The 25,625-nt window shown below is 39.8% G+C and overlaps 2 long non-coding RNA genes across 2 annotated transcripts; one reads left to right on the top strand and one right to left on the bottom strand.

Annotated features, from left to right (window-relative positions):
* Nucleotides 1–4,040: 4,040 nt before the first annotated feature.
* Nucleotides 4,041–25,575, bottom strand: LOC124254073. The gene is made up of 3 exons (XR_006892377.1): nucleotides 25,563–25,575; nucleotides 18,262–18,264; nucleotides 4,041–4,154 (listed from the first exon to the last, which is right to left on the bottom strand). It is a non-coding gene; the product is annotated as an uncharacterized LOC124254073 (long non-coding RNA).
* LOC124254074 lies at nucleotides 5,438–24,841 on the top strand. The gene is made up of 3 exons (XR_006892378.1): nucleotides 5,438–5,449; nucleotides 18,600–18,602; nucleotides 24,758–24,841. It is a non-coding gene; the product is annotated as an uncharacterized LOC124254074 (long non-coding RNA).
* Nucleotides 25,576–25,625: the final 50 nt, after the last annotated feature.

Here is a 25,625-nt window from a genome sequence, read left to right on the forward strand (position 1 = left end):
TAAAGTTATAGACTTCAGAAAGTTATATCATGATTTGCAGTTTGTTGTAGCAACCACTCCATGACTTTTTGCCACATCTCAAAGTTAACTTTAAAAATCAGTAAAACATTTAATCGATTAAATTCTGCCACGGTCAAACCCAAACTTCAAGAGAATACAAATATGTGTACAATTTCTTACTGGAGGCAATCCTGCTGAGAGCGCTCGGGTCGAGAAGGTAAGGGCAATTATGTTTCTCCAATATTAATGTTCAAGCTGAAGGAAACATACACGCGCGCGCGCGCACACACACACACACACACACACACACACACACACACACACACACACACAGACTGATGGTTATTCACAGTGCAAGCCACAGGGGGACATTCTTTTTATGGCACTGGAACCTCAGGGCCTATAGTGATGTTCTTCCTGAAGTTATGCAGATGATTGATCCGTTCAAAAATTATTGTAAAAGTTGTTTATGACTTTTACAGTTCAGGTTAGATCTTATCCATAACTTGTATGCTGGTGCAGATGAACCATCCCTTAAAAATGCCATCTGCAATAACCCTTACAGTATGTCGCCACATTATATTCCGATGAGTAAAATCCAGTGGGTGAGTGCGTATTTAATCATCTTTAAGCAGATATCTATAGTAAGAAATACACTCTTATTCAATAACTTGCCATATATACATTGTTCTCGTCACGATATGACTAAAATAGTGACTCTAAATAACAACTCACTCACTAACTTACTCCTGCCCTGTTCTGTCTTGCACTGCCTACAATATTTTGATACAGGCCAAAATATGACTGACGGTTCATCACAGGGGTTATACTTACGTGGTTCGTCATCAATCCGATCGTGGTTACTATTACAATGTTGCAAGAGGACTTCTTGACCCAAGTACTTATCACCAATTGTGGGTAGAAAGTTATTGAATTTAACGTATTTTCCCACCGTTTTTAAGATCCCACGTATAGATCAAATGCTGGGTTTGAATCACAGTACATGATATTGCTTCGTCCAGAGCTGTCTTAGCTGCAGGAGGCAAGACGATATTTTAAAGTGGTGTTATGAAATAAAGGTCCTCAAGGCTTCAGATTGACCTATTATTTGCGATTCTTCAAGGGAGCAGTTGTGGATCCAGTAATATTGCTTTGCCATAATCGTCCTTTGGGCCGAAGGTGTGAATAGATCTTAAGAGAAATTTATTTTGTTTTTGATTACATCTAGTTGAGAATATGGTGTAAGCCTAGCTTAACCATCTGCCAGGGAGGACGGCGAAAGGTCAGTGAGATGATCTGATATTAAGATTTATGCAAGCTGCTAGGCGTGGTTGAAATATATTTCCTTGAGAGAAATCCAGTCAGAAGAGTGCAATCTGCCTCTTGCCTTTCATCTTGAAGTTGCGGAATGATGTTAAGCGTTTGTAATTCTTGTCTGCAGGGTAACAGCAATAACCTGTCTAAAACAGAATGAAGTTCCTCATGGCGTGCTTGCTGACACTCGCTTTTTGTATTTTTGTCGCTGTCGCAAAGAGAAGACGTGTGCCATTCAGGAATTGCCCCTCTTCAAAATCTAACAGTGGAGTCATGATGACCAAACAAGTACGGAGCAGGATAGAGTGTTCTGTAATCTGCCTAAATAACCGGGACTGTCTGTCCGCCTCCTACTGCAAGACAAGTGATGGCTACATCTGTCAGCTGAGCAGGTTCTATGCTGAAGGAAGCTGTTGTGGACGGCGACGTCTGTTGGCTGTACTCAAACAGTAGTTGTGAGTTATCATCCTTTGTTTTTCTGATGTAGTATCAGGTGTTAAATAAACTGATCCCTCGTGAGTGAAAATGCAAAGTCGGCAGTACCTTTGCTTCAACGAAATAAATAGTCACGGGACCAGTATGTAAGTATTATGAAGGCGCACTGACAGAAGATCTGTACACTCGTCATACTGGGAACAAGGGGGCACCTGCATGGACCCCAGGAGGGCTTACACCTTTCTTCTAATGGCTAATGTTGCAGTTGGCCAGTTGTTCACTTATTAAGCCGCAATGTAATACATGCATATATTCTACACTCAAGAGAGTGGTCTCAACAACACATTAGTGTGATCATACTTTACCTGTCGAAGGGGGTTACTATGTACTTCTATTTCACATCAGTCAACGGAACAGCCACGATGTCAATTACTAGTTCTATGCAGGTATCGTCCGCCTTTGGCCGATAATCAGCTGAATGTATATTGTACTTCCTGCCTGAAAGAGCTATCTCGAGTATCTCACATACGACTATACTATTATCGAGTATAAGTTTCCTGTTGTAAATGGTAATTGGTTTAACACATATGTATTTCTAGTAATCATACAGTTTGTTATATGCTCTTGGTGCTAAACATGATGACTGAAATGCAGGTACACCATCAGGTGAGCTAAATAAGGTATTTCGCTCCTTCCAACATTTATTACGTTTGTCTATTTCTTTCATAGGTTGATCCATGTGAGAATGGGGGGACATTCAATCCTCATAACAGGACCTGTCACTGTGTTAAAGGGTTCCATGGTGATTACTGTCATAGGCACGCTCGAGGTATGTACCTTAAAGTGATGGTGTTGACATGTTATACGCCCAATTGCCCTCAGTATTAGGCAGTCGGCTTGCAAAGCCCCACACACACACTCTTGTGATCATACAGGCGTTGACCAAACGTTGTGAGAAGTTGACAAAGTTGGCGCTTGGTAACATGTGGATAATCTTACTCTAATCTGACAGCTGCTCACAGAGGCAAATAACATATCGTTCTCATTTCTTTCACAATAAATGGTCTTAAAGGCATATTATGGAAATGTAGATGCATGAACACAACTCCAAAACTCCCATCGACAGGGATTTATTAAAGTGTTTTCGGTAGTCGTTGACAAATCATTGGCTAATTATTGTTGACATGACTCGGTCCATCGATGAGGTTTAAGAAACTAAAAGAAGCAAAATGATTCTTTTAGATAATACATTAATTAGAGCATTTAACTATAACTTTTATGAACTTTCAAATATAGGATTGCAAGATTATCAAATGAAGCATTTCAAAATTGTTAGGTAGAACGTTTGAAGATTGTCCGACAATGCATTTCAATAACGTGCTTGAATGACAGCTTTCTATCAAACTACACAATAATAATGGTCAAAATATTCCAAATGATAATTCCTACAGCATATGCTATTCAAATGTCGTAAAGTACACAATATATGATTAAGAATACTCACATTTGAGTTGCCATACAGAGAGGTTTGCAGACAGCCAAGTGACCATGTGGATAGCACAGTGAATCAGACTTTGCATGAAGATTTTGGGCAAGGGTTTGGTCATGTGATCATCAATAATGAAAGTGAGGCTATAAAATTACTGATTAAATTTGCAAAAGTTTTTGTCATTAAGCTGGATTTGAACCCTAGCACTTTGGATTTCCAGTCTTGTGTGTTAACCACTAGGCCACCGTACAAGACACTCATACATGCTTGGTACTGATTATGACAACTTGTATTTAGCATGAACAAGAAATGTAAATCTAAACCAGTTCTTAGGATGACGTTGTGGTAAGTAGGTGTTGCCGCAGACACTGGCAGTGTGCTCATTTCATAGGGAATTAAACCCCCCAAATTTATGCAATCCTCGTCATAGTTTAGACCATTGTTGTCTAAATCTCGTGACTGAATTTTGGCATATTTATACTGGTCAACATATTTTTTCTATTTTCTTAATTCTTTAAGATTAGGATGTCTGATATAAGATAAAATGTGAGAAATCATTTTAAGTTTTGAATGGACCTGAGGGTCTTCACTTTCATTCTGTGTTCACAGAAAACTGTAATCAGCTTCTTACCAGAACAGATGATACGGCTATTATGTTGTTCGTGCTCACTCATTAATTCGCATTGTTATTTCTAGTGGTTAAAGCCTTCACGCTGTAATATACATCTCACGGCAACAATGGTCACATTTAAAGTATAGGCAGAGTATGCACTGATTTCAATGCTATTCCAAGTTTCACAAAGCTACCGTAGCACTACAACTGCCGTAAGTCTATGTTACAGTATAGGAGGTAGGAATGCTACACGGAAAGTTGCGAGATCTCAGGCTTACGAGAGCTTAGTGAAACGGGGCACTGCTCTCCTGCATCCGAGGAGGGTTGTAGTTTATTCAGGAACTCGGTCAAAATATAGAGCAGACCATGGTCCCCGACGGTGTATTACAGTTGGAAGATTGTGAGAACACGAATAGCATGAACTACGATGTCACTTAACACTGTTGAGTGAGTGGGTTTAGTTTCACGCCGCTTTTTGCAATATTCCAGCAATATCACGGGAGACACCAGTAATTTGATTAACACATTGCACTCATGTAGGGAATCGAACCCACGGCGTTACGAGCGAACGCTTCAACTACCAGGCTACCTCACTACCCATAAACACCATTGAGCTGTCAGATGTTATCGAGCAAAACCTCGGCTGTGCTTCACGTTAATCCGGTGAGCATACTGGACGTAACTGGTTGTTTAGCAAACTTTAAGCTTTGTGTGAAACACCAAAAAACAACACATCAAAACAACTACAACAAAACAAACAAACCACAAGACACAAAAAACAACAACAAAACAAACAATCCAAAATAGTCAGCACTGTACGATAATGTGTCCTATTTTCACTGCAGACTGTATGGAGACATCGCTCGAAAACCAAATATACACCATCCAACCGATCGGGTCTCCACAGAGCTTTCAATGGTTGTGTCTTACCCCTGCTAATAACTACACTTTATTGGCTCTGCTCTACAAGGCTTTTACCATGAACTTTAATCAATCATGGCAGGATGCGAAGCATGGTATTCTACCAACTATTCCTCCTACAGGATGCATTTTCATTGGTTTGGAAAGGATGCACCAGTTAACTAAACAGGGAAGGTATGATATGTTTCTTAGTTTCCACCCCGCTAGTAATCCGTCTGGAAAGGTGTGGTACAGAAACTTCAGAATCGCCCCGGAATCAGAAGGCTACGCTTTGTACTGGGACACCTTTGAAACAGAGGTCGATGACTATCTGGATGGATTTGGAGGTGCGGGTGACACCACCAAAAATTTGAATGGACAACGATTTGGAACTCATGACAAAGACACTAATGGCTGTGCCCATGCCAAGAACGCTTCATGGTGGTATAACCCAACTGGATGTACAATATTAGTTTTGGAACCAAATGGAATGTCTTGGCCAACGAACCGATCCGGTATTGTTAACATTGAATACATTTGGTTTGTGAATACAGGCATAATGCCAGTTCATTGGTATTTAAACGATGACCTTGTTCTTGAATAAGGTTTCGTGTTCTTTAGCGAAAAAAACAACAACACGATGCATATACGTTCAGATGTAACAAAATGTTCACAATTTGCGCGGAGAAGATATTTCTGTGAAAACCCCTATTTTACCCCAAAATGATCCTAGAATCTTTACATGTGACAAACATTTGTAATACGTTAGTGACAATGTGTCGTGCGAAGACTACATTCATGACCTATATTAAGCGGTTGACATACAAAAAACAATCAAACAATTTCAACAAAAAGGTGTTAGAACCAACATCAAACGTCACTCTCATTGCAATAAAGAAGTAATTCATCCATATATTGTTATCCTTCTTTCCTGCTCCAACTTCTAAATGCCTCTCAAAGAAGATGTCATCAACCCGAGGTTCTGTTAAGCTCAAGAACAGAGCATAAACGTTCCTTCTGCATAGTGAGTTTGTGTGCTGATTAAAAGGCAGATATAACAATCAACTATGACAACGGTACTGGAATCTGTATCGAAACGTCGCTTAATAGTAATAATGGAGATGTTGTCATAAAGTACCATGTCTTTCTCATTTTGGTATGTTCATCTATTGAACAAGATATACTGTGAAACTTTGGCCTTATAATTCCAGATAACCATCATTATTACCCACGTGATCAACGTAAGGGTAGTTGTATACTAATGTCGTACGTCACACGAGTGTGTCGTAACGACTTGACCTGAGATTCTAACGATTTGATTGGATAACCGATGACCTCTCAGATAGGTCATGTATTGACGGAACTACTTTTTCATTCATAACAAACACGTGAATTCATTCATTTTAAAACTTATATGCATTGTCACACTCCGGCACAGCGATGACTAACATAACATCACTGCCACAGGCTAATTTGCATATCACGTGACCGGACTTTTCTCTTGCTTGTAAACAAACGCGCATATTCATAATAAGAAGAGACTGGACTCACGAAAGCTTTTCGGTGCTCTCTTCATAACGTTTTACATTGTTACATATATATTCTTCTTCAGTTAGGTCTATGACAGTACATATTTAGATATCAAACTGGCTGCATTGTTTGCTCCTTATCAGCTTCGATGACAGCACGTGGAGCCGTACAACCTATGTAAACAATAGATCGCTACGCAAATCGAAATAGTGTCACATGTTTTTTGGATATTTTCTCTGTGAAACTAAACAATTCTATTAAAGATGATTAGTTAGATGTGTACACTCGTCAAAAATAAAATAGTAAAAGAAATCTGTACATTATATTGAATGGACATTGCAAGATGTGACGAATCGTCACATTTTTCTGGCCTGTGGCAGCGGTACTATGCTGGCTTGCCGCGCAGGGGAGTGATGCATTGTGGGAATGTAAACATTGCGAACGTTGCCGTATCGCTGTTTTATTAGTCTAACTGATACATTATATGCGTCGAAAAAACATAAACGCAAAGTTTCCACCAGTGAGGTTAGCCGATGGAAGCAACTGCAAACTAAGAAACGGGGTGCTACGGAGTAGTTTAATGTAGGAGGCTGTACGAAGCGATGACAACTGACATGCATCGTGACGTCTGTTACCAAGGGGACAGACGAGCAAGGCGTAGTGACCTCATTACAGTGTGACGTCATACAAAAGTGTACTACAGAACAACTTTCTTCCGCAACCTCTTTATGAAACCGGTTTCGGTTTGAAACCATAACAATACCAAAAATACGCTATTTTGTCAGTTTAATGCATGTAAGAAGTGGGTAATAAATAAAATGCCACACTGGGTCTCGTGACTTTCCTTTCGCTTGGTCAGATACCATAGGAAGGACACTCGTTTCGCATAATTCGTATGTAATGAGACTTCGTGTAGTATTCTCTATTTACCAGACAATAGCCAATCCTTGTCAGAAACATTGTGAAAACATGTTTTTTTAAAAATTAGATCAATGGAATTATAATTTGTAGATTACATTAATACCTGAGCAATTGTTAGTGGCTGTATCCTCAAATGGGGTTAGATGGTTGTAAAAGTATTGTCCCCCCTGAGAGGGTATGTTAGTCCCGAAACATTCAAAGTAAATTTTGATCGACAACTATCTTTAATCGTAGCATTTGTGGCTAGTTTTGTTTAATAAAACAGCATTGCGTATTCTTTCTTCTGTAACCTTTAATTTCTGCGGCTATTATAGCAACACTATTCGGTGGTCACATTGACTTGATTTTCACACGAAATAGATTTTCACACACTACTAGAGGTCAACAGAAGTCTCTAGCCCAAGTCAAGAGGTTATTACAACTTGTTAACACATAGTATCGTTAATGACATATGATGGGGGGGGAGGATAAGAATAGAGATAACACGACAACTTGTTAACAAACCAAAATATCTTGGACTTTATTTCTTTGACCACATCACTCTACATACATGTACTTCGCATCGACTGTACAAACCCTTCACTCACCTATAGTGCAGATTACAGGATTTTTCAGTCGACAATAATGATACCAATTTTGTTGCATAAATTATGTTTTTAACCGAAGTTTCTCGTTATTTCGATTTATTTCTATATAATTGGCGAAATTTCGATTTGCTTGTTGTTACGTTATATTTTGGTAATGTCGATTCTTTTTCGTTCGTTCATGGCATACAGTTTTAAAGTCTCGACACGCTGTCTCGTTGGTTCTCGGTAAGTGGGCTTTCCTTCGAAAACATTTCGAGTATGTTTTCTTATTTTGATTATTTTCTATCCATGCTACACGTGGCATTGCTGGTGAGGTGTTTTTCGGAGTGAACACTAAAGTAATTATGACTGTTTACACACTAATAAAATAAAGTTGATAAAGGTTTTCTACCTATGTCCTTCCACATTGGCAAATGGTTTTTTGAAGTTACATCATTACCCCGTGAAGTCTGGACATAACACCTACTCGACAGATATTTGAATGGAAGTATGGTGTATTTCTGTTAGTAGCTAATGACAAAAGAAAAAAATCTCTCAAGATGTTGCTAATCAACAAATATTATTAAGACTGTCTCAATATTTTCGTTCCAACATAGTCTACAATCAGTGAGCAATTTGTGAAAGTAAACTAGACCTCCCCACCTAAATTAAAGTGACGTTGTTCGTGTCGTTATAATATTTTGATACCAAACAATGTATTTAAACATTTGCAAGAAGTACATCATTCGTCAGCTTCACATTGTTGATGTACGTCGGCTCGAAAAAATAATTGAATATGAAGTGACAGAAACCGAAAGTTTATCAATGACGTTGAACTAAACTGAAGGAAAATAATAAAGGATCGCACCCATTGCCTGGCATCGAAACTGAAAACAGTGACTCAAGTCTTATGTTTGACATGATAAAAATCTGAAATTTTATGCGTTCCCTTATTTTTTTCTCTCAGTATATTTTACACTGAACAATGTGAGCTGTTTGCAATACCGTCATTTCATTGTGAAATATTTCTAAGTGGAGGGCATACATAGTTAATGTTTTACTATATTTGCAATTGCCTTCTTCTAAAGTTTGGGTTGAAATGTCTTCAGACAACTGTACACGATATGTACTTCGTGACGATAATATTTAGAAAGTAGTATCACGACTTGCAATTTGTTGTAGCAACTACTATATGCCTCGTCGTTACCGTGTAAGTTGACCTCCCGATACTGCAAACGTTTTAATCAATCGAATTCTGCCAAGGCCAAATCAAAAGAACGTGTAGAATTTCTTACATGAGGCAATCCTTCTGAGCGCGCTCGGGTCCGGAACAGGTAAGAGAAGTTCTGACTAGAGTAATTGTTTTCTTCAGTAATCAAATAATGTCCATTTGAGCTGTTAGTATCGGAAGACACATTTTATATGACTATATTTAGAGTCGAAGTGTTAAATACATCTGCACCTAAGCGGGGATTACGTCATCACGTTGGTTGTACACAGTGCAAAAAAAAAAAAAGAAGCTTTGTGTCTCACAGGTGGACAACCGTTTCCTAGTCATTTTGCGACGTTCTTGTATTGACTGACAACCCACGTAATTATCACAAAATGTTGTCTTCAATGGGTGAAGTTTATTTGGTTTAAGAATCTGGTTTTATATTTATTGGTTGGTTTGAAATCACCGGAAAGGGTATTCGACTTTCAAGAGCCGCCTTTGCTGCAGTATCGGCTTAAGAGGTACCTGCTATGCCTACATTACTTGGCAACTGACAACCAGCAAAGGACTGCATAACACGACTGATAGAAACATCAGTTAAAGTTCTAAAATATCGAGGATGAGAGGAGAAGCTTTTGGAGTCTTAAAAGAAGACTTTTACAATGGTGATGTCGAATAAAAGTCACAGCTGTTCAGATAGCGAGGGAATACAGAATGATCTATTATTCGTGTTGTTTTGAGGAAGTGCTATTAACTTGTCATCGTCCTTGGATCAGAAGGTGTAAATAGATCTTTGAGTGTCATATTGTGTTCTTGATTACATTCACGTCGACATACCGACCACTTGTTTCAGATATTTGTAGCTGAGTGAGAATGAGGTCTAACTCCAGCTTAGCATCTGCCATAGAGTAGATGACAGAGGTCGGTGAGATGAAATGATGTTAAGACTTATGCAAGCAGCAGTGACGTGTTGTTGATTCTGATTCCTGGATCGAAATATAACAAAAGGTGTGCAATCTACGTGTTGTACACAGTCTTCATCTGGAAGTTGCTGAATGATGCTAAGAGTTTGCAATTTCTGTCTGCAGGGTAACAACATCTATCCACTTGAAACAGAATGAAGTTCATCGTGGCGTGCATTTTGATACTTGCTTTTTCTACATTTGTCACTGTCGCTAAGAGACGACGTGTACCATTCAAGAATTGTCCATCTTCAAAATCTAACAGTGGGCTCATGATGACCAAACCAGCACGGAGCAGGATAGAGTGTTCGGTCATATGCCTAAATAACCGGGAGTGTCTGTCCGCCTCCTACTGCAAGACCAGTGATGGGTACCTCTGTCTGCTAAGTAGGTATTATGCTGATGGAAGCTGTTCTGGACTTGCGACGTCTGGTGGCTGTGCTCAAACAGTAGTTGTGAGTTATCATCCTTTGTTTTTTTCGGACGTAGTGTCAGGTGTTAAATAAACTGGTCCCTCGTGAGTGAGAGCTTGAACTCAAATTAACCTCAGCAGTCCCATAACCTATACAAGATATGAGCATGAGACAAATACGGACGTATAATGAACTCTCATTATTATAACCAGTGTACTACCATCATATCTGGGATCACCACCTGCATGCACCCAGGGAGGATTGACTCCATCCCTTACTGAATCTATGACCCATATTTATTTTGTGTTCTTCCGTAATAATAACTGGTTTTGAAATAAAGAAAATCTTAAGAGTATCGGTTGAGATACCGCCCTTCAATGACAGATTTGTTAAGCATGTTCAAGTCAGAAAATGACTTAGCAATCATGTTTATGATTCTTTTGTAACAAGGGGGATGAATGAGTACTTTAGAACCAATTCTGATGATCTAAATAATATTTCCCTTTTCCAACACAGTGTTTTACAGTAATTGGTTTGGACCCCTTCTCTTCCATAGGTGAATCCTTGTGAGAATGGGGGAACGTTCAATCCTGAGAACAGGACCTGTCACTGTGTGAAAGGTTTTCATGGTGATTACTGTCATAGGCTCGCCCGAGGTATGTACCTTCAGTGATATTGTTTTCGTAAGAAGCAAGTAAATAGGGTAACCTAATCACTGTGGAGTCTCTCCAATTCTGGGATAGCATTCAGACGTTTACCTAATTGTTGCCATGATCGGCAATGTTGCCGTGTGGCAAATTCGGGGATTTTTACAAAGAAGATACTCTAATTTGGCAGCTTTTTATGCAGGGCATTGTGGTTCCCTCTTTCGACGCGTAACTAGCATTCACCTGTGCGCTCATCCCAGTACTATTTTTCGGAAATACTCCAGTAAGCGTTTCGTGAAATGGTTTCCTACAATTGTCAAAACTACAATTTTTAAGTCCACACCCCAAACCAGAAATTATGTGTTTCAGTGCTTTTGTAAACAGACGCATATTACATAATGCTCATATGTTATTGTCAGACAAAACGCAAATAAAAGTGCTCATAGAGATACGTTTAAGGAAACCTTTGACAATAATGAGTGAGCTTAATTTATGTCAGGTTGGCATTATTGTAACCTCGTTGTGACTTTATCAAGTTATACAATTGTATGGTAGGCCCAAAAACTATCATCGAAGGACATACTCAAAACCAAACATTACATCGCAGGTTGATTGTAAAACTGGTCATAAAACATATGAAACTGACTATTTGTCAACGATACTACATAACAATTGGTCTACAGATCGCCAGCAATGCGGTTAAGGACACCATACATGGGTTCCTTTAAAATTCGGCTTAACTTTTCCTACAATCGCCAGCGGCTGAAGGGATGGTGTAAATCTAACTAGAGTCCATGCAGGTAGCAAAGGCTCTGTAAGTCCCGATGGACCCTAGTATGGTGATCTACCTTCAGTTGTTGGCGATCGATACGATAGCCTGTTTTTATATTGTATCGTCCTCTATAGTTAAAGTATTTTAGAATTAATTACTAGTTTTAAGTATATATCTGTGATGGTCTAGCTGGTTTTACTGTCCTTCGGCGGCAGTTTTTTTAAAATTTATATGTATGTATGGTGAATTCACAACTTGTTTATAGTCACGATATGGCTGAAATATTGCCGATGTGACTTAAAATCTTAACACACTCACTCACTCGTCTAAGTTCCAGAGATTTGTCTCATGAAAAATTATTATCGTAGGTTCGAATCATAGTTCTCCCCCATAACATTTATAGGAGTGGACGCACAGTGTAAATACATGTATTGTTTAGAGCAGGATTGTACCCACTTCTCCTACTGGTTTCTTCCTCACAAATATGCTGTACCCACTATCATGTGTTGATTCCCCAGTTGAAATAATGCAGTATTTGATTGGAATCAGTCAATAAAAGGACATGGCGTAAAACCAAAACAACAGCAAAGAAACGGTAACTAATCAACAATTGTATTCTGCAAGTAACAAAGTTTACAACTGGTACAGTATATTACACTTGGAACATAGTATCAAAACGATCAGTCATATGCAATCACGTATCGTGTACATCTAAGCCTAGGCCTTGCACTATCAAGGATTTCATTCGGTGGCTACAAATGTACACTGTTAATCTTATCCTATGAGCAGATAGGACACAGCGTTCGTATTGCAACATTGATCAATTAATGTCGTAAAAAGCAGCCAGCATAATGTGTCCTGTTTTCTCTTCAGACTGCATGGAGACGTCGCTCGAAAACCAGATATACACCATCCAACCAATCGGGTCTCCAAAGAGCTTTCAATGGATGTGTTGTACTCCTACTATCAACTACACTGTACTGGCTATTTTCTTCTGGAATCTTAACATGACCCTTGATCCATCATGGCAGGATGCGAAACACGGTATTCTACCAGCTGTTCCTCCTACGGGATACTTTGTCATTGGCTTAGAAAGGATGCACCAGCTAACTAAACAGGGAAGGTATGATATGTTTCTGAGGTTTTATCCGAAGAGTAAACCTTATGGAAAGGTGTGGTACAGAAACTTCAGAGTCGCCTCGGAATCAGAAGGCTACGCTTTGTACTGGGACACCTTTGAAACTGAGTTCGATGACTATCTGGATGGATTCGGAGGTGCGGGTGACACCACCAAAAATTTAAATGGACAACGGTTTGGAACACATGACAAAGACATTAATGGCTGCGCCCATGCCAAGAACGCTTCATGGTGGTACAACCCAATTGGATGCACCATTTTAATTATCGAACCAAGTGGAATATCTTGGCCAACAAACCGAAATGGGATTTTTACCATTGAACACATAAGGACCGTGATTACAGGCATAATGCCAGTTCACTGGTATATAAACGATGACCTCGTTCTTGAATAAGGTTTTGTACTCTTCAACAAAAACTTATATACATCTACGTTCCTGTAAGCCTAAATATTTATGTTAGTATTATGCACTGAAGTCCTGCGGTCAATTTACTAGATAATCTTTTAAAATATGTTCACAAATTTCTTGGAGCAGATATTGCGGCACCAACATTCATAAAAAAGATCATCCAATCTTTTTATTTAGCAGACATTTTAAATAAGTCGGTGACAATGTGTGTGTGACTTGGACTACATTTATGACCTATATTAAACAGTTGATATACAATTATGAACTATTTTGAACAACCCAAGGTTATCTTTTGGCAAGTACAGAGCGGACATATTCATATATTGAGTGAGTGAGGACTTTCAAATGTTGTGGCATGACGTAACAGATGTTATGATGTACCTTTGGGCCCAACTTATATACGGCATTGTGCAATGTTGAAAGTGTTGAAACACTCCGGATAGTGTTTGACACTGGTAAATCAGTATCCAGTCTGCGTTTTGCATGTAGATCAGTCATAAATCATGGAGAAACATAAATGGCGGGATGATGTTTAACGTTGCGTTCTACGTTATTGAGATGACTGAGTGGGTTCTTCGAGTGGCATCTCAATCTGTGAGTATTACTTGTGTGTTTCTTTGTTGTTAAATGCGATCATCAGAATAATCCAGCTATATAGTGAGTGAGTGAGTTAAAATCTAACGTCACCTCGGCAATATTTCAGCCATATAGTGACGAGAAAGGTTTTGCTTACACAAGAGATATGTTGTCAAATAATTAGTCATCGAAGGACTGTAAAATAAGTAGAGTACCACAGATGGTGTCTAAAACTAGCAGTGAAGTCTAAAACTATTTGATTTACGAAGACATTACAATATACAAACAGGCTATAGGTCGTCAATACTAGGGACTGTTCAGCTATATGACGGTCCGTAAATAATTGAGCCTGGACCAGACAATCCAGTCATCAACAGCATGAGCATCTACACAATTCGCATACGACATGTGTCAATTTACATGTTACATTTAGTGGGTAAGTTAAGACTTGACATGACATAGGCAATATTTCTGTCTTATTGAATATAAACATTGAGTACAGTTTGGATATGATACACAACACGAAATAGTTACTTTTGCATCATGTGTGGAACGGCAATTTAGAGCCCATACGAGGTGGCGAGGAAACGCATTAACCCTTGAGACATCATTGCACATGGCCTTGAGTTTGAAAGCTCGAACACAGGGCAAAAAACTATCGGGCAGAAGAAAGTACACTCTGGTACAGGTTTGAACCCCAGCAGGAAACATTCGCCCAAACGCAACATGGTCCCGATAAGAACGCAACTGTCCGAATAGTCCCAATGCACGTGCAATATCACGTCGGAGGACACCAGAAATGGGCTTCACACAATGTGCCCATGTGGGGAATCGAACCCGGGCCTTCGGCGTGACGAGTGAACGCTTTAACCACTGGGCTACCCCACCGCCCTGTTGGGTAGAGCAATCATACACTAACCCCAAAAAACAAACAGAACAAGCAATTGTGACTAAGGTGACATAATCCACCGCCGCAAATGATCAAATCAAACTTAAAAAGTAATGAAAGTGAAGGTCGTAATTTTAGATGAAGTTAAATGTCAACAAAAACATGACCAGTCAACCTCTCTTGATATCTTGTTCTGTAGTTGTTCAAACGCACAAATATTTTCAAGACTGAGCCTAATACTTAAAACAAAAAAACCCCATAAATATTCAACAAGAGAAGACTATCGGTATGGCCGAAATTGGGGGTTTACAACGTCAGCTTATCGGAACCTTCAACAGCAGCATTAACACATTGGTAAACAGCTACCAGAAAACAGGCCAGAACTAAGAAAGCCCAAGCTCGGGAAGTCTAAGAGTCACGACATCGCCGAAGACCGCTACATCTGGCAGATCCACCCCCGGAACAGATTCGCGAAGGCGACGTCACTAGGACACGCCATCAGCAGGTGAGCATTCTTCGACAACTTGGTATGGCATCCATTCCGTTGAAATGCCTTGACCCGCCGTCTACACCATCAACGCAGACTTCACTTTTCACAAACTGTACGTCGGTGGCAACGACGTCACTGGGAGAAAGTACTCTTTACAGATTACAGTTGGTGCAGTCTGTTCAGAAACGATGACGGATGTCACGTTCTTTGACGTAGAGGAGAGCGCCAAACTGCGTTCAAGACGTTAATCCGTTTGATTGAGGCGTCATGGTATGGGGCGGTATTTGGGGCCAACAAGACAATCTGAGGAAATCTGAATGCCCAGCGAGACAGTGAGAGTTGTTGTGCCTTTTTACTCGACAACAGCCAAAAGAAGTCGGAGTCATTTTGCTGCAGGGCAGTGAACGTCGTCAAGCCGCCAGAACTGTTCGAGAATACCTGCACAAAGTTAACGTCAAGGTATTGACTTCGCTAGCGCGTTCTCCTGACATGAACCCCACTGAACATCCCAGGAATCAGTTTGATCGTCATCTGAGACAGCGTGTACCACCTCCAGTATTTACAGGGAGCCTGGACATTCGATACGTTTTCAACACAGGGACAGAACATACACAAATACGGTATCAGCAATAGATTGCATACCACCAAACCAGATCATGCTGACTGACTGTGTGTGGAGCGAGTGAGTGAATGAGTAAGTTTTGTTGTACGCCGCACTCAGCAATATTCCAGCTATACACAGTAAAAAAAGTGTTGCACCCCCTATCTTTTTTCCGGGGTATGATGTTTTTGGCGTAACTGAACGATAACAGAATGAGAATTAGAACCTGGATGGTGCATACACCAACAAACCAGTCTTGTGCCTATAAAATGAACTGAGATGGGGTATCCCCTGACCTCATGGTATGTAAGGATCTTGCCCTTAAGTATTGCGTTCAAATTCAAGGAAAACGAGACGGTTTTAAGTATGGCAGAGAATGGAAATTTAATGTCGAAACAAAACTTCTCTTAGGCTGAAACTGACATACAGAGTGTGGACAAACACAAACAGTCAATATCGTGAACTTCCACCCAGTACTTGGATAACAGCTTCCAGTCGTTGTCTCATACCCCTCACCAGACGTCGAAATCGCTCTATGGGCAGCTGCTGCCACTCATCATGCAATGCTGCTTCCAGTTCCCGCACGTTCTGTGGAGGAGGATCCCTGCGTTGTATCAGACGGCCCAAAATGTCCCATATGTGTTCCAGGGGATTGAGATCTGGACTCATTGCTGGCCATGGGAGGTGAGTCAGTGCATTGTTCTGGATGACCTGGGTCACAGCTCGTGAACGATGTGGCCGAGCATTATCATCCATGAATATTGGCCTTGTTGTAAGTGGATGATTGTCAAAATGGGGCACAACAACTGGATCAAACACTTCCTGAATGTAGCGATCGCCCGTTAAAGTGCCTCTTATGGTCACTAGATCCAGCTTACAGTCAAATGAGAAGCAACCCCATACCATAACCGATCCACCTCCATATGGTACCGTTGGCATGATGTTCCTAGGTGCATAAGCTGTACCCGGACGCCTCCAAACTCTGACTCTGCCATCCACAACATGCAGAAGAAATCTGCTCTCGTCTGACCAGTGGACTCTTCTCCAAGACCTCAAGTTCCACCCTTGTCTTTGTCTACACCAGGCTAGACGTAACCTCTTGTGGTTCTCTGTGAGTTGGGGGCGCTTGATGACTCTTCTGGACCTCAATCAAGCGGCCTCGAGTCGATTCCTCACTGTTTGGTGGCTGATCTGACGATGAGGAAGCCATTGGCGTTTCAGGGCTGCACTTGAAGCAAAGGGTTGCCGCCTTACCAGCCGTAGCAATGCTCTGTCATCCCTGACTGTGGTTGTACGTGGTCTGCCTGAAGGTCTGCGATTCTTTACATCATTAGTATGCGCATGTTTTCTCACCAGGCGGCTTATTGTGGAGTAATGACGCCCGGTTCTTCTGCCAATCTCCTTGAAGGAAAGACCAGCCCTATGGAGTCCAACAATCTGCCACTTGACTGCATCTGCTATTCTCGCACCCGGCATGCTGCGTTACAATGGATTCAACGGCCAGAAGAACAATTTTTATAGGCGAGATTCATCACATGAGCATACTGCAATTTGCAAAAATCATGAAGCATGCTATTCTAGTGCAGGTTGCTACGTTTTGGAGATCGTTTTCACTACGAAAACATTAATGACTTCAACACCAAATCCTAGTAGAATGGTTATCATCAACAACCTATTCGTGTGTTTTAGATATGCCAACGTAACCAGAGTTTTAATATGGGGGTGCAACACTTTTTTTACTGTGTATATATGGTGGCGGTCTGTAAATAATCGAGTCTGGACCAGACAATCCAGTGACCCACAGCATGAGCATCGATCTGCGTAATTTGGAACCGATGACACATGTCAACCAATTCAGCGAGCCTGACCACCCGATCCCGTTAGTCGTCTCTTACAGCAAGGGGTTACTGAAGATCAATATTCTAACCCGGATCTTCACGGGTAACTGACTGTGGAGCGTAACACAACATTCATTCTCTTCTTTTGCATGATGGATTGATGATATTATTGTTTCTTGATTTGAGATGTACTTCTCAAGCAACTGTATGGACCTAGTATTAGCATACTCATTGTTGTAGCTATCAAAATGTAGCCAAAATAATTCAGTTTGCAGATGTTGATGGTTAACATATTGGGACAGCTGTCTCATGGCATGTTCCAAGCACGTAATTTAGCATGAAATACCTTACATACTTCATGCTACACCTCTGGTAGTGGCGGTGGGTTAGCCTACTGCTTGCAGCTTTCGCACATTTGTACGGTTTCGATACCCCATATTGGGACAACGTCAAGGCCCACTTACGGTGTCATCGTTTATGTCGTTGCTGGATTATTGTTAAAAGCGGCCGAAAACTCATTCAACTCCATCCTACTTTTAACTCACGCACTCACTTGAACTGAAGAAGAACTCTTCGCCAGAAGAAACATTCATGCCAACTGTCAGTTGAAAAAAACAGCTGTTCCAATTAAGACAACCCATTATTTACCACTTGCTGCATTTCAACTTTTATGCATACCGAAATCGTTGAGTGAACTGTTTAATATTGCTGTAGCTTGCCCCATGTTATATTAAAAATATCAACAAGGACAGCAGCGTTAATAACGGAGACGAATGCCCCTATGGTAATGTTTGGGATATGTACTCAATGTAAAACTGATACATTGTTCTTTATTAGTGTACCACCATATAGCTGGACTAGTGCGGCGTGAAACAACACACAGACCGTAAGAAGTGTGTTTCAATATGATTACCACGGTTTCACGTGGAAAAATGGTTATTCTCTGCAGTTGACGTCTAATACTTACGTGCTGAAAAATATGCAATACTTACGTGCTGACAGACCTTGAATAAATCAAGGGAAAATGAATATTCAAATTGGTGCCACAATTTTGATAAATATATGTGTTCGCTTCTTTGTTGCTTAACACCGCGCGGCAGGTTTTCAGTCAGGTGACGACATTATTACAGCTTTATGGTGGCAGTCTGTAACTAATCTAGTCCGGACCAGACAATCCACTGATTAACGTCATGATCTTCGATCTACGCAATTGGTATAAAAGTGTTTGAGTGAGCAATAGTTTTATCTTTCCTGAGTTTGTTTCATCCATATGCCATTTCTTGCTCAACAGCTGAATCCAATGATAGGATCTGTTTTGCCCTAGAGGGTACACGTCTTCAATGTTTAGATATAACTAGATGGGATGCAGTCTTAAAAAGAGGCAAGTATGGGACCGGATTTCATAATGGTAATGTTGGTAGACCGATCAATGCAGGATGACTGTTGAAATAAACCTGTGCATTAATTAAGCACCACCCTATTTTGAAAATAAGATGTGATGCTACAAAAAAAGTTAGGGTATAGCCATCAATTTAATCAACCTGTAGTTAAAGAAGCGTTATCCACTGACAGTTTTACAAATATCATAACCTTTTCTATTCTTCATGAAAGAATATGTTGATGAAAATATGATGGGACTGAATTTTTACCCAAAATAACTATTCCTCTCCTGCTCAAACTACACAATTCTGTTATATACCAAGATGACTTTCACACATCAAGTAAGCGTTAATTATGCATAATCAGGAAGAACCCGAACGTCAAAGATTCAGACCTGTTTCAGGTTGCTATATGACAAAAACTCAAAAGATTTTGGAATAATTTTTTTATGATTTTGAGTTTAGTTTAATGAATAAACACTTCTCCTTGTCGGATACTGATAATTACAGCTAAAATCTGGTTTGTTTGTTAAGCAACTTTTACTGCATTTAAAAAAGTTATTTTTTTTAGTTAGACTGTAACTTTTCCTAAATCTTAGTTTACAAACTTTCATCCATTCACAATAAATAACGAATTTATAGGCCACACAACAATCAATTATTACTTTCACCTGTCAAAATGGTAACTTGTTTTAGGACAGAAAAACACCTGTTTTAAATATATGCAATTAACATAATTAAAATGGTTTTTGGTTTTTGAAATGTTAAATGCTTGCTCTATCAAATTATTATGGTTATTTTTTAGGAAGAGTTTAGAATTTCATTTCAGACAAAATTCATTTGTAAAAATAAAGGGTGGTGCTTATTTTATGCACAGATGTATATTTAATGTTTTGACTCTAAAGAATATCTCAAACCGCCGAGGGTACATTCAGTGATATGCAGAGCTATACATGTTTTGACAAGTCAATGTTTGTGTCTTACCATTAAGCTGTAAAGTTACATTTGAATTCAGGCTTTGTCACAAAAAATAATGCAAACTTGTTCTCGTCACTATATGCCTGGAATAATGCCAATGTGACGCAAAACCCAACTCAACTCAACTCAACTCAGAAAAATTAAGACAACCTGTCCCTTGTTTGTATCAAATGCAGAAATGTCACATGCAGATGGGTTCAATAATGTTGAACGATATTTGAAAGTGGACAACTGTTTTTGACATAGTAGCTGCTTTCATGTTTCAAGTCCTCAATGTATCCAGTGGGACCACTCGAGGAGAAATCTAAACCATACGTTGAATGAGAACCTTCTGACAATCTGTCTAATCAAATGCAGTAAATGAGGTCACGTAAGTGATGTTTCGGGGTCATAATGACCAGCGGTTTACTGAGTGGATGCATTTTCCATTTTATCTAAGCATTAAGTATATGTTTACGGTGTCCAGCTTCCTTTGCATGATCCCAGCGATATAGCATACCATTACAAACTTATGATGGTCGAAAGGCATAACAAAACTCATTCATTGTTTCTTGACTCAATATCAGTGAAGCCGCCCAGGAAAGAATCTGTATCTGAGTTGCAACCGAGTCACAGATGTATGCTGTAACGAAATGATCATCGCAAATACACAGAGGGCATCATTAACCATCATCAACTCACAACTGCAGAAAGGGTACAGTCACCATCTGAGGAAAGTCCAGAGCAGCCGCTATCCACGTATTGACAGATGGCAGTAGCCATCACCTGTCTTGCAGGAGGAGGCTGACAGACACTGCGGATCATTCAGACAGGTCACTGAGCACCTGATCCTACTTCGATTTAATGCTAAAGCTTGACCTTGTTGATTTGCAATTTATGAATGATACACGCCTTCTTTTAGCAAGGACGATCGAAAAGGAGATGACTAGAATGAGGATGTTGTACTTTGGGATCACTGCCTGATGATATCTCGAGTCTATAATGTGAAGCAGATCTGACATCAGACAGTGGTCAACCGTGTGTTAAGGTTGTAAAAAACGACAATCAGCCACATTACAGCGAAATCACCTCAGCACAGTGAGTACATAGTGATCAACGCAGCATGAGTAATATTACCTATATTTTTTAGAACATTTCATCAGAATAAAGACAGTTCCAGTCCATGATTAGGCATCATGTTGATGATCACTCGAATACAAACGAGGGGGGGGGGTGGTTATAGGGATATACAAGCTCTCTATTACAATATATACGACGTTTCGGTAGATGCATCTTGCTTGATACCGGAATCTACATCTACACGGGAAAATTGCATATATCCAGAAGCTGTATATCATTAGAACTGTCTCCGTTGTTCATCTCACCAACTTATCAGTGCAACTCAAAGAAGTTGCTCGAATATCAGACACATTTCAAGTTCCAATTGATTATCGCATGTATACATCTGGTCATTAATTACGCACCACCTGAATCAAAGTCAATTTTAAAACATTTCTTCCAAACAGGAGATTGTTCCCTAGTATAGCTCAATGTATGTGCTTCGCCTGATAACTCAAAAGCTACGAGTCTAAGTTCGTCTTTGCAGTTTGTGCAATAGTGTTTTCTTATCTGATGATAAAGACTACTGTGGGCTGCTGGCTGCTGGTCTGACCGAGCACTGATGACCTGATCAGTCGTCCCTTCTTGACTTACTCAGGTCAGATTAAATGTCGCTTTGGTTTTGTGTCAGGTAAATAGTAACAATACTTCGAATGAAGTCATCCCCGTGAAAAGTAAGGTAACAAGAAATAGAATACTTACTGAAATATATTTGCGAAATATTTGCCAGGGTAGAATTACTGAAAGTAGTGTTGCTGCTGGTGATGTGTGTCCGCAGGCAAACTAAAACTTGACGTTGCTTCAAAAGTTTCAGATTATGTGATTCATACCGGTCACTTTGTGTTACTGGATTTGCAAATTAATTTTTAATGCCAAATATTTACCCTAATAATTATGCACATCAAAGGTAATGTTATATTTCTGTGACTGGCCAATGATAAATATACAAATGTCCCCTGTTAGACTGTTGTTACTGATTAAGAAATGTTGCTAGAACTATCTTAAGATTCTTAAATTCAACGTTTATATTCACTTAGTTATTTGTGAAAACAAACAAGAACTCAAAATCTTAAATTTAGTGACTTTGTTCATGTTGTCGACCTGTGATATGAAGGAATGTAATTAAATAAGTTTAAGATGTGCGACATGCGTCAACAACACGGTGTATATGTTCGTTGGCTATTTACTGAAGTTGTTGGTTGTGAAAACAATTATATATACACTGACAAAAAGATCTGAAAAGACACAATGACAAGCAATTTATTTTCAGCGACACTGCTGCTATATAATCAATCCATGTTAGACACTGTGAAATCTACGTGAATTTCTGTCAGACAGATACAAATAAAGAATAAATGTTTCTGAAGGCAATGTTTTGGCAATGACGTTTGAATTGTGGAAGAAGGCAACAGTGACATGTCTCCCGTACCAGCCCACCTCCACCACAGAATCAATCGAACAGCCTAACATGGTTAGGTTTTAAAACTTTCACTTTGACGTTGGTGACGTTGTAATCACTCTCAGCCTTAGTGACAAGCTCGTCACTGATCCATGTCTGTACAGTGTTGCTCTACTGCCTTAGTTGTCTAATTCCCACCTCACCTAGACATTTCCTGAACGTTTGGTCTGACACTCGCTTCAAACCATACACATGCCCTGCAGTCTCGATGGCAACATGGTCATGCTGGATGGAAAGACCACCATCACAGGAACGCAACCCACGTAAACAGGCTGCCCCATTTACGACCAGCAATGGAATACTCAGGACCCATTATACATCTGGGCCCCTGGGCTCCTCATAAGTGCCGGGGCTTGAAGCAACTAGCTTTGATGTATTTAGGTTGTTAAGCCTGTCGAAATAATACCCGTGTCCCTATAAAACGGCTCGCAGGAGCAACTGCGTTTTATGCATCCATTCATTCACAGGTTCCCAGTCCGTCATGGGCCAAACAATCTAGAATGGACCCTCAGAGAGAATAAAGTGTTCTATATATCCAAACTGAAACATGATGTTTCTAACACCATGTGGCAAAGCACTCCTGGCAAACTATATGTTTTCATCACTTAGCGTCTAATATTCCCTTAGTTTGGTAACACTTCTTGTTTCAACTTCTCGATGTACTTAGCTGAACAACTAGCGCTCAGTGTTATGACTGAATGAACTAAACAGTGATATGATGCATTAACTAAACAGTACACCAAGTTCCCATTCTCTACTGACACGGGGGCGCAACGTGGCCGCTCCTACAGTTACCATTGTGATTCTGCAGACGCATTATATCCCTGGTCCTTGGGGAAGGATTAGAAAGAACGAAATATGGTTAGATACTAGGCTTTATTCAATATTTCGAGTATTGTGTTGACAGGAATACTAGATATGAAGATGAGTTGTGTTATGCAGTTGTAATGTGTCTGTTAGTTCAGTTGTGTTAATGGGTATGTTACATGCATACGGCAGTAGGCACATGTGCTGAGAAGAAGTATACTGATGTTGATTATAAAAGTTTTTGATCATCTGGTTCTTCGCCACAATCAATCTTGTCATGTCTTGCGTGCAGCAACTCACTATTATCAACGGGTGGAGATATGTTAGATATAAAAAAACCCACGAGTGTGAAATTTATTATCCAATAGCATACTTAATTTGTCGTTCAAGAGAAGTTAAAAATAAAACGTTACCTGAAACAAATTCATTTAAAGACATGCGTATACAGTGATGGAAGAGGGAAAGCGTGACTACATTAAAGTAGTGCTAACATTTATTGCTTTAAGTTTCACCATTTCATGGCGGTATTTTAAGTAAATTTGTATGCCGTTAGAACAAATCATGAACAAAAATAATTGCGGTGGTCAATCTGTTTACAGTTAAGGGAGATGAAGGTAGTCCGAAAATATTGACCAATCAGCAATTAGTTCAAAACTTACGAAAACGATATTTCCTCTGGAAACCAGTATTGGAAGATGAAATTGTGCTTGGGCATCCAGATGGTATCGGAAAAAGACTATGCATAGGTAGACTGGCACGCCAATCATCTCGCGTGTAGTTATATAGATGGGATAAAAGATAGTATCTAGGATAAAAGTATAGATGAAAATATAAACCGACAGACATGTTACGTTGGCAAAAGGGAAAATAAATTTAGAGACTCTTGAACAAGTACACAGTGTGCGCACACAATTTGTTCATATCAGTTTCAGCTTATTGTGAATAAAGTTACAAATATTGGCAGTGCCTGTAGTAAAGAACAACCATTCAGATCTGTAAATACTGATTAATCAAAGGACAAGGTCATCATCCACATACCAGTAAGCCCTCTCTAGGCGTATTTGAACTAGATGCACTTTCTCAATTTCAATTGTTCCTGTTCGATTAACTGGCCAATGCAATCCATTTGGTTCAAACAACAGGGAAGTGCACCCGATGGGATTATACCACCATCCAGATCCTTTGGAGCTTGCACAGCCATTGATGTCGTTGTCATAGGTAGCGAAACGTGATCCATTTAAGTTCTTGGTGACATCACCAGCACCACCAAAACCATCCAGATACTGATCACTGAGGGTACCAGTCGTGTTTTGTTGAAAGTAATCCCAGTGACACGCATAGCCCTCTGATTCAGAGTCCACTCGGAAATTCTTGTACAATAGTAAGCCGTTGTTAACACCAAACACCCACACATATACAAATAAGTCATACGAACCATGCTTGGTTAACTGGTGTAGATTTTCAAGGCCGAGAAAGTAAAAGTGAGTACCAGTGTAAAGTGGAAGGCCTCGTTTCATTGTCTCCCATGTCCTTGTAAAATTTCCGTTGAAGGTAAACGAGTAAGTCGTCACATAAGTTGTGTACTTATTCGGGGGCCCGCAAAGGTATTCGAAGATATAATCAGAGTTCAGTGGTTGAAGAGAGTAGACTTTATTCTGACGTGGTGTGTCTGAGCATTCTGAGATGAAAGGAAAAATATATGGTTGTACAATACACAGGTTTTGACTTTGTAATTGAGTTGAAGAGCTAGGGCGAGTAAGCGAAATGTGTTCAACGACGCTTTGAACAAAATTCCTGTAACAACGTCGTGTAAACCTAATTCTTCAGTTATGTTGAAGTGATGCAGATCTCAGATGATTAGCATTTTAGATACATCAACTGGCAAGGGTAGGAATTTTTTTATATTTGTAATTGGTCTTTAAGATGAGGCCTTGACACCTTACAGGAATATGAACTTCCTGATTACTTTTGCAATGATTTTTGTGCAACGATATTTTAATGAATCGCCTGTCCCCATCATGTGACTGCCATGTCAAAATGTCACATAATCAGCCGACAATATCAAGATACTTGGGAACTTACCTCTGTAGCGCCTTTGACAGTAATCACCATCGAATCCTTCCACACAGGAACATGTCCTATTCTCTAGAATGAATGTTCCTCCATTTTCACATGGATATACCTGGAA

Source organism: Haliotis rubra, unplaced genomic scaffold (assembly GCF_003918875.1).
Source record: "Haliotis rubra isolate DU_JTF1 unplaced genomic scaffold, ASM391887v1 Scf562, whole genome shotgun sequence".
In the NCBI taxonomy this organism is placed as follows: domain Eukaryota; kingdom Metazoa; phylum Mollusca; class Gastropoda; order Lepetellida; family Haliotidae; genus Haliotis; species Haliotis rubra.